This window comes from Sparus aurata, chromosome 13 (assembly GCF_900880675.1).
Source record: "Sparus aurata chromosome 13, fSpaAur1.1, whole genome shotgun sequence".
Classification (NCBI taxonomy): domain Eukaryota; kingdom Metazoa; phylum Chordata; class Actinopteri; order Spariformes; family Sparidae; genus Sparus; species Sparus aurata.
The window spans coordinates 5,933,972-5,945,126 of NC_044199.1; positions in this window are offsets into that span (position 1 = coordinate 5,933,972).

Here is an 11,155-nt window from a genome sequence, read left to right on the forward strand (position 1 = left end):
TGCGCGTCAAATTCAATGCATACCAGAGTGTGCTGTTAATCGGAAATTGATGGCTTTAAATAGTCATCAGTTCCAGGATTCATTAATGATTTTTGCGCAGTGACATCCCCAGACACTCATGCTTCAATGTCGTCAGGAGCGGACCCGGGACCACGTGTGGACGGTGCACATGCATACAAATGACACGCGCAGGTCAGCGAGCAACATTTATAACCCATTATACAGAGTGAATGTTGGCCATTTACATTTTTGAGCAAACCACGGATATGTTGAATTTCTTTCTGAGGCAACTTAACGCTTCTTTCGGTTCACTTTTAAATGTAATGTTGCGACAACCTCGTGCTCATGGTCTGGTTAGGTGTCCCCTATACATATATACATATATATATAAATATGGTGTATACAATTGAAGATAAAACTGTGTTATATAACCTACCCTGTTGACTCAATATAATCATATTAGAATCACAGGATAAGAATCTGCAGCCATGCTCTGAGCTCTGTGGTGTCTTGAGCTGAGCGCTAACGTCCATGACAATGCTAGCATGCTGATGTTTGACAGGTTTAGCATGTTAGCATGCCGACATATGATAATTGCCACCAAACACAAAGAAGTTTTGCATGTATTCTATCACAAACCAACGTTTTTGGAGAAGAATTTAAGTTTTGACCACCAAAGCTTGCCGCTGCCAGCGCAAAAGTTAGTTGAAACAGTCTACAAACTGCTAACACTGGCAGGTTAAGAGAGCCCAAAATATACATTACAGGGAACCGAATGGAAATCAGACAGTACGTAATTTGTTCTGCCTGTTCTTCTTCTTGGTGTTCTTCTTGGTTTCGCAGAGGACATCAGTTGAGTAGGCGGCTCTGCAATGTGGCCCAGGACACATGTCTGCATGCAGCGCCAAAAGAATGTGGCAGCAAGCGGCCGAGACCACCTCGGAATGTGAGCTGAGCGATCAGATGCATCGAATGTGTCTTCGGCGTGTCTTTGGGGTGTGCTCACACCTGTATTTACAGCTGTCCACTTGTGATCCAGTCACTCAGGATGTGTGTTGATACCAGCCTCTAGGATTCATCCACCATTAAATGTCTATATAAACTTTTGAGGAAATCCATGAAATAGTTCTTGAGATGCTTCAGCAAAATAATTGCGGTTAAGATGCATATAACTGCAACATCTCCTCTTTTTTGTTATTTTGGTGTCAGAGCTGGTGTCGTTTCACAGATATGATGAAATAGCCGCATCCTAGCAAGCCAATCATAGTGACGTCTCACTGAAAACAAATACTGGTCACCTGATAATCTCCTCGTTATTGTCAAGAGATGTGATGTAGCGGGTTTCGCTCGACGCCGGCCTGTAGGCCTTTTGTTTTCTGACTCGTCACGGTAGGAAAAGCACAGGTGTTAATCACAACAGTAGCAACTGCTGTGTTCCATTCAAGTGTCCCAGTAGCTCATGACAGTGTGACAGTGAGCCAGCACGCACAGCCGAATGGAATCTGGCCATTATTCATGTTGTTAATCATACCTGTCCTTTTCCTGCTGTGACAAAATGCATAATGATTATATTGTTTTATCTGTTACATTGAATGAAGACAAGGATCAGACAACAAACAACTGAACAACCAGCCGTGGACAAAAAAAGAAAACATGGGTTAATGATGTTCAACTAGAAGTGCCAAATATTCAGATCTTGGTTTTTAGGGAAATTAAAAAAAGAGTTTCAAAAAGTTGTTCAGCTTATTTGTGTTAGCTAAAACTGGATAGCAGCTGTATGTCTGACCTACATCATGCAGAACAGCCACCTACAGTAGGAAACCATTAAAATAATAGCCATACAGGAAACCTTGCTCCTGTTTTTCACCCACTTCTGCCTTTTTCTGCTCTATATCACTCCTTTTTAGAGACATAGCAGTTTTACTATAAATAATGCACAGGGGCAAGAAAGGGAAACGCAGCAGCGTAGTTAAAGGAGAGCGGGTCATTCTTTAAGTTCCCAGCGTGTACAGTATATACAGTAGTATGAGCCAGTGTACGTTATATAACGGCACGAAATGTAGATGTATCATTGTGAAGTCTAACTGAGCATGATGAAGTGTGTTGGAGCTGTTTCTCAACACAAAACTTAAAAAATACTTTTATATATACCCTGTTAAAAAGGTCACATGTGAAATTTGCCTTCTTGAACATTTTCACATGCCCAGAAGAAAACTTTACTGCTCAAAGCTTGCTCCTTTATGGCTATGGAGCCGTAAAGGAGCTCAATGAGAGTTCTCGTTTCAGTCTCGTTGTAGTCTTTTTTAGTAGTCTCATTTGTTTCTCCTAAAATTCCTTAGGAGCAATAGGTGAGACTTGAGACTTTACCGTTTAAACCTTGCTCCTTTCCAGCACTGGAGAGACATTCTGAAACTTCATTGAGAGCTTGATGAGATCTCCTTTGAAACTTACAGGGAGCGCAAGTTGAGATTTTCTGCACCTGTTTCTCAGGAGAAACAATTGAGAAACAGGAGAAATCAGCCACAGCCTCACTTTGGTCTCACATAGATCTCATAGTTGTCTAGGAGAAATGAATGAGACACTACTGAGATCTCTTTTCCAATTTTCGTTTCCTCTGGGTGTGAACTTAACATTTTAACATGTGACAAAATGTCATGGACATCTCCACAAGTGATTGACATTTTTACATATGGCCTAAATAACATACATTGATTGCTGTTGTTTCACATGTAGAAAACATGGAATCACATCAAATCTGCTCGTTCACATGTGAATCCCACTTTTTTTTTTTACAGACTTTCAAATGCGTTTGGCTAATCCTTACATGTGAACAAATATTTTAACATAAGACAATAAATGAATAATGCCACAAGTGAAACAAACATTTTCACTCAAGTTATTTGCTTCGCCACATGTAAATGAAGAGACTGAAGTGTTGTCACGTGACTTACTCTTATCTTTATGCACAATTTGCTTATCCCCACATGTAGGTTGGAATTTAAACACGTGGAAACAAAACCTGGCACGCAAAGTCACATTTTCACATATAAAAATGAAATAATGCCACATTATTAGAAGTGATTGACTTTTTCACGTATGAATTGACATTTTCAAAAGTGAATTACTTAACAACACTTAACAATTAGCACACGTGGAACAGAATCGATGATATTTAGATGGTAGTTAGGATTAAATTGTAACACCAGGAAGGAAACAACAGCACATTTAGTGAAGTAAAATGAAGTATTTTTAAGCGTGATGTTGAGCTACAGTGTGCTCTTACACACCATGTATTTCCAAATTTTCTGATGTCAAACAATTGATCAGCCGCCACCATCACTCTTCTTCTTAAGCTTCTCACGAGAACAGTTATTGCCAGAATTTACACATATTAACAAGACTGATTTGAGGTCAGACGTCAACTATTGATTCCAAAGAATGAGAGACGTCAAATAGATAACCAGGGCGACCTTCAAATACTCGGGACAGAATCGATGGCACTAATATGCGAGCGGGTCATTAAAAAAGCTCAGGTTGTCTGGAGTTTACTGTGACAACATCACCAATAGAGACGCAGTAATGGAGCTTTAGATTAATGATCTGATCTGATCACCATGCTTTAACTCAAAACAGATTCAAGTCGAAGTTAAGATGCACCAGATCGACTTCTTCTTACTGTAAGTGGTCGATATGTTTGTCGCCGGTCACATTTCGCTGGTCGCCCCTGCTCTTTTGTCGCCGTTGTTGTGTGTTTGATATATTTCATCGTGGTTATCCTCCTCCGGTTGTGTGACCGGTGTAATGATCCTCTCCCGGCACGTTCAGCCTTCAGATATAAGGCAGATTTAATGCACAGGTTCGTCTCACCTAATTGATTTCTTTTAATTTACTCTCGGTCGCCTCTGCCGAGCACTTTCGACAGTTGATTACGCCGCTAATAGAGTTCACCTTGAGAGGAGCTAAGGTATATAAATAATCCGTGCAAGGATGCAAAGAGATCAACCTATATTAAGTCACGATCAAATTATACCTTTTACAACTCATCACCGAGCACTGTAATCAGCAGTTGGAAAACAATGTCCAAACAAGGACGTATACTAAGAAATACAGCTACTACTAAATACTACGTTTGCCTTCCAATGCACGACTGTTTTGGCGGGATGTCTCTCGTCCGTATTCTCGACCTTCTTCACGTGGATTGGCTCTCTCCGGATCGGAGTGCATCATAGCTCCGTTGAGAAGACGGCTACGGAGCCGGTGAAGTACCTCGGCCGAATGTGCCTTCCATTTCTGCGTTCTATTGTCAGCACTCCATATAAAAACATAAAATATTGAAAGGGTCCATTAACATGGGTCAGGAATTGATGGCTGTTGCTCTGTGGGGAAAAAAAAACTTAACTGAAAGTGGTCAAAAAAGCAATGAATGCTTTGGCTTTGTGGCCCAGAATGGCTGCTTGTGCTTTCTGCCACTGACATGTTTTTAATAAATTGCTCTTTAAATGATTCCAACCGATGCATTAAAGGTGACCTGAAGTCTTTGTGGAGCGTGAAACATTAATTCTAATGCAAAGATAAAATATATTACATAAACAAAGGCATATTGCAACACTGTTGTCCTGATTCAGGGAAAAGAAGTGCAGTGTTCAAGAGATTTACCGTTACTGATTTCCTCCCGGATCATCTGGCTAGATAATGTCCACTAAATTCATCAATTATTCACTCAACAAACAGTTCAATCTGCTCTCGGTTTACCCCCCAAACAAGAATAACAAATGCTCTCAGCATCTTTGACATGATAAAGATGTCAAGCAGCAGCAGTAGCAGTAGCAGCAGCAGTAGCAGCAGCAGTAGCAGCGCGGCGTGTGTCCATCTCTTTTTCCCTTTTTACAGGATGTTCATCTATGTGTTGCCATGGAGTTCTTGTTTGGGGGTTGAGAAAGAGAGTGAAGAGATGAGGACGAGTGGAAACATAATGTGTCTAATAAAATATTAAGACACATCTCTTTTATGCAACGTGGCCAAGGCTGAAACCACTAAACCCAACACCCCCGAGGGGCATCATGTAGGAAATCTTAGGGTATAGCGGAAGAGGCGGAAAAGTCTGGTGGTGGTGGTGGAGTAGTCAAAGGTGAGATTATACTTATATACATATGTGCGAAAAGAGAAAATATAGACACTGCATAATGAATGATGAAACCACACATAGTGTCTTTGTCAAAGGCAAATTTCACAATTAACTGTGGCTAACACTGGCTATGTTTGAGATCGTCACTGCCCTTCAACATTTGCATTATCCCATGAATATCATCAGCACGCATAATCTCATTTCAAGACAATATTGGCTTAATCCCATTTCCATGTGGCCCCATCACGCCCACGACAGAGTATCAAGGGGTATTGGTACGTGATACGGCCTGAGCAGTGGTGGTGTTAAGGTAAACAGATGTGACTAGACATTTTCCAATATGTCATCTTCAACTGGCAATTCTAGTGTCAACACAATGTAATTTATCTGATGGAGATATGAAGACAAAAGCATGGACGCTTGCAATCTGTTTGTGCTATCAAATAAAAAAGGGTAATGCTTCAGTGGCCACTGGCAGCACTTTATAGGCTAAAATTAGCAACGTTAGCTAGCTTCCGATAGCAGTGTGGCTGCTGCCCAAAGCTAAAAACAACCGTAGGAGTCACAATTTTAGTAATCCCTGATCCCAGTGCTCTGAAGAGGTTGAGTAAAACACCTGATTGTATCACTAAGTAGGCAGGTTTTGTGAGTCTAGTAGAAAGGTGGTTTTGAGACGAAAGGGGGAACACATATCTGCAGGGGAACACACGCTGACGTAACACCGGAGCTCTCTCCACTGAGTGAATGACGGTTTGTTCACTCTTGTTTTGTTTCTTTCCCTCCCCCACTTTGCTTTCTTGGCCTATAGCAGTTTTTCCACCGATACCTGGAGGATAGCGACCGGGGTATTCCTGTGTTGGTAAAGCACGCTTCCTTTTTGCTGCAATACCATCTTAATTTTTCAGGAAACATCCAGAAATATTTTATTGAACAGTGAGAGAGAGTTGTATAAGGGTGGTGTCATCTGTATACATGTATTACTCTGTTCAATCAGTATTTACTTCAGAACGATAAGTTGAAGCAACATTTTCTATAGCTGTCAGTCGTGCGGCAGCCATTTTCCTCCAACATCATGCACAGGGTGGGAAACTTGAATGCTTGGATGATGTAGAACAAAGTCTTATGAATGTAGGTAATCTGATAAATTGTTGTCGTTTGACTGCAGAAAAGATGATGGATAGTGAAAATCTGGAGGGCACGTTCAGCCGTATTTCAAGGTAGAGCAACATGACAACAAACTATTTATTAGCTCATGTTAGCATTTAACACTTTCCGAGCTAACGTCACGGTTTGATCACATCCTGCGTGTCTCACTTCCAGATTTAGACAAATGTCTCCAAGATGTCTGTTGATATTTCTGAATGAATTTTTTGTTCTAATTGTATCGTGACGTTAGTTAGAAAGCAGTTGAATGCTAACGCTAGCTGTTGTCTAATGGAAGGTAATCGGTTTTCAAACCTGTTGTTTTACCGTGAAATATGCTTCAATGGCCCGCTGCATAAAAAAGAGAATTGAGATTCCCACGTTAAGTTTAATATTAGGGGTGGAGGGGGTGGAGCACATCAGCAATAACAATGTCATGTTAGCTAGTTTGCTACCAAGACATCAGCAAACTAATATCCTATAAAGAAGAAAAACATTTGACATTGAAAAGTCAGACAGTCCTCATAATAACCGGGACACTACGCCCTACCCATCTATCCAGACGAGAATCTAGACTCACTACCTCTTGACGTGAATGCACAAAACGGAGAGTTAAAGCTAAGTGGAAGGGGCGAGGGATGTATTGGTATCGGGCCATTTAAACGTCTCTCTGGTGTTTTTTTTTATTAGACATACAGAAAGGCACAACGAGTATCACTTGAAAACACAAACTTCCTCCAGCCAACTGAAATCCTACAGTTAAATCTTTATCGAGATCACAAGTCAAACACATAAAATGAGACTTCTCTGGCGAATCTCAACAGCCCGCTTCTCAATTTACTTTGGCATTTTCCCTGGATTGAAGTCAGTCACTGAAGGACAGATTTTAGATGATCAAAAATGCCATTAGACAAAGTGGATATGGGAACATAATGTGTCTCAGGGAGGCTTAATGTTTCTCTTAGCCAATAAGGGTCAGCTATGTGCTTGGTCCTTTTTTTATTTATTTATTTTTTTTACTGCAGGCTCTTTATGGAAGTTATATCTTAAATGCAGCGCTGACAGGCTGTCAATTATCCTGTTTGCTGATACAAACCCTCTCCCTTCCTCTAGCCTTTGTTTCATGCTCTTATCCTTCGACAATTCGTCATAGGTCACCTTCTCTGTATTTCCAAAGATGACAAACGTATTAGGAGATGTTGCCTCTGACTATCAGTGTCTCCCTTTTTTTTTTTTTTAGGTTTATTTGCACAATTGTCTCATTCTCTGTGAAAGCGCCGCTTCATGTGTGCATTTGATGCCGATGTGAGCTGATAGTTCAGTGTCACTGCGTCCGGCTTTTAATGCCAAGAAAAGAGAGGATGCAATGCAAAGGAGACCTTTTACTCCTGAGCGCGTCGGTGTTCTTGTTCTCGCATTATAATTTGTCTTCGTACCGTCCCTATGTTTTTTAAAAGCGGTTGCCTGGTGCACGTAGGGACGATAAAGTATAAAGTCGTGCTAAATGTCTGGGCCGTATATTTTTTGCGATTGAGAGCAGGAGAGGAGGGTGAGGGGGATTCGAGGCCGGAGTGGGGCGCTCTTGGCTCTGTTGCCAACGGCTGCCTGGCGCTCCCCATCACCCCAACACAGTCATGCACACACACAGAAACACTCCACATCTAACAGCCTTGCCTGCCATCTGGTGGCCGACTTCTGAGCTGCATCGCTGTCTTCCTCAAGGCAGTTACAGCATCTCGACCAAACCACAGCGCCAACAAATAACATATATGCACAGATGACTGCTCGAATCGACTCAGACACACACGATTAAATGCTGCTGTTATAAGCTAAAGGCTCTCCTCAGACAGGTCCGTCAAACAGGAAACAAAAAACACCACACCTCAAATGTGTACTCACTCTCTCTGAGCCAGAGCTCTGACTCACACCTCCTCGCAGTCTGTTGACAGGGAAACACTGGTTGTAGTGGGCGGATGAATAAGTCTGTGTGGAGGTATTACACTGAAGCCTGCTGGAGGTTTGAGTAGGACACAGTTCCAGGCTCAGCAAACTTCAGCTCACTGTGCGAGACAGCTCCCTCCACGTTTGTGCTCGCTGGGGGGCTGATTCGTCATCGGCCCTCCAATCTCACACTCAGAGTAGTAACTGAGGAGTCATTAATGTGATGGTGATATGATTGAGGGTAAGTATGGTATGCTAAGAGCGTGAATTAATCAGATAATGACTACAGTCTATCAGACAAGGGCGGATTGATCCCCAAAGTATTGATACTACCAATATAGATAGATAGATAGATAGATAGATAGATAGATAGATAACTAGATAGATAGCTAGATAGATAGAGCCTCAATTTTACCTTGTGTTTAGCACTAATTAGCAAAAACTAGCATGCTAGCACTCTAATCTTAAAACATGATAGACATGAAGTGCTGTAGGGATTTTTGGAGGATAACCCGGAACGTTAGCATCACCTTGGATCCCTCGACAAAAAACCTTACGGGACTTTTGAATTTGATTACTACTAGTGTGATGACGTTTAGCCACTTGTTAGCAACCGCCATTTTTAAGGCACGTAAGCGCTTGATAATTAAACTGTTGGAGATTTAATGATGTGTTCTGTGTCGTAGAAAACGTTTAAATATCTTTTAGCTCGTGGTAACCACAGACCTTATTTCAGGCATTCAACCAACAACCCTTTCAAAAACCTCATTGACTTTGAGATGAGGGAACTGGAAGTGCATTAATGCCAACTGATTTTCGGGGACAAGTTTTTATTTTTAACTCCAGCACTCTGTTACCTTGTTAACGTTAGCGTGTTAAAATGAGCACCATAACCATGCTAGCATGTTGTTATAGGCAGTTAGCTAAGTTTTAACGACCTTAACTGACCCACCTATTGAAACACACGGTTACTTTGGGTAAACTTGTGGATTCCTCCGGGTTTGAACATTGTTGGAAACATTTGGGACATTTTTTATTACATATTATATATTAAAGCAAAAGAGAAAGTCAGCAAGAAGATATTTTTACACAGCTGTTTGTTGTCGTTTCATTCACATTATTATGACAGAACATGTTGTGACAGTGAATTTTAGAGGTGATAATTTTCTGTTTTGGTAAAAATTGTGTAAACCATAAATGTAAATAGTAGAATAATAAGTAAATTTACTTACACGTTTTAAACAATATCATCTGTTCGAAGCGGCAGACAAAGAAAGTTTTCTGGTGCAATGAACGAGTCTGAATGTATAATCAATATTTCCAACATATAACCCATGGTGTGGTTTTGGTTTTTCCAACTCGACTTCATGGAATCAGAACAAAATGCAACATTCATTCACTCCTTCTTTATCACTTATTTACTCATGCTGGCAACTCGATTCTTCATAAATCTTTCCCGGTCTTGGTTTCTGATGAGTTGTTCGTGAGTCACGCTGTTGATTTCATTTATTCAAAGACTGCCTCTCGTCGTTGCAGCACGCTGTTCTGCCCGAGCTGCCGACACATGTTGTTCTGTTCAGGCGAAAGTCTTGAGATGCTTGACATCGTCTCGCTTCCCAACCTATCACGGAAGTGTCCTCTGGATAATGAGCTCTACACGCCTCCCCTCCACTCCCCACATCGCCCGCTGCTTCCCTCCCTCACCCCTCCAGTCACCCCTGATCAACAGTTTTCACGTTGTTAATCACTTATGTCAGCTTCTGGTAATTATAGACAATTAATCATGTGTGATTCACTGTCTCTCTCTCTCCAACAGCATTGTGCTCTACGCCGTGTGAGCGAGAACGACAGAGGTGAAACTGCCTTTATTAAGTAAGCAGCAGCAGGGAGTGAACTCCCCAATGATAAGCTGCATGTTGCAGTGCTTTGGCTTACACTTCCTTGAGGCGAGCGATAAAGGCCAGGTGGAGATTAAATTACATTAATTCCGTCGCCAAAAGCCCTGACCCAGAATGACTTACAAGACAAGGAGGACGGAGTGATGAGCTGTGGTGAAACTACTGCCAAAGCACTGAAAAATGAATTAACCATCGGTGTCGCAGCACAATGTGGTCCCTAACCTGCCGTGTCAAGTCAACAACCTTTAACCCACTGCAAAAAAAAGGAAAGAGCCAAAACACAAGAAAGGAGAGAATGACTTAATACTGGTGAAAACTTCTGTCCATGTAGCTAGATCATTTTTAAATCTTGAAATAAGGACTTTCAACAGCCGAGTAATAACTTAAAATGATTAGCTACGTAAAATGTCATGGTAAGTTGGTGATAACATTTAACATTTCTTTGAAATTGAGACAATATTTACTTAAAAATTTACTGAAAATAACCCAAACAAGATTTGATAAGAATAACCTGCCATTTTTTCCAAGAAGAGGTTAAAGAATAGCTGCTGATACATTTTAGAAAACTGAGTTGAGTTGTTGCAGCTCTAGTTTCTATCAAACTTCTGCAGGTAAGTAAACTGAGTTGTATCTTTTTTTAACCATTTTACATTCTCACCAAGACCACTTTCAGCAGATCAGTCCAACTCGGAAACAATTTTCCCAAGAGTCAGTTTCAGTAAGCTACCGTGAGTCGCAAAATACCAACAGATACGACTTCATCATCAAGAAACCAAGAGACTGTCTTCCATTTTTTACGGCCTGCCCTCACACAACTCAAGTTAAACGTCATTATGTTTACATTCTGAGATAACAATGCATTTGAGACTGTTGGTTGTTGAATTGGTGAGAATGAAAATGACCTGTAGAAGTGACGGAAACTAGTTGGGAACTTAAAATCACCTGATCAGCCGACATTAAGCAGAAACCAGTTTGAAGTTTCCTGGAAATGTATGAAAGAAATTACCGACTATTTATCCACAACTTATTGGAAAATATGTTATTATTC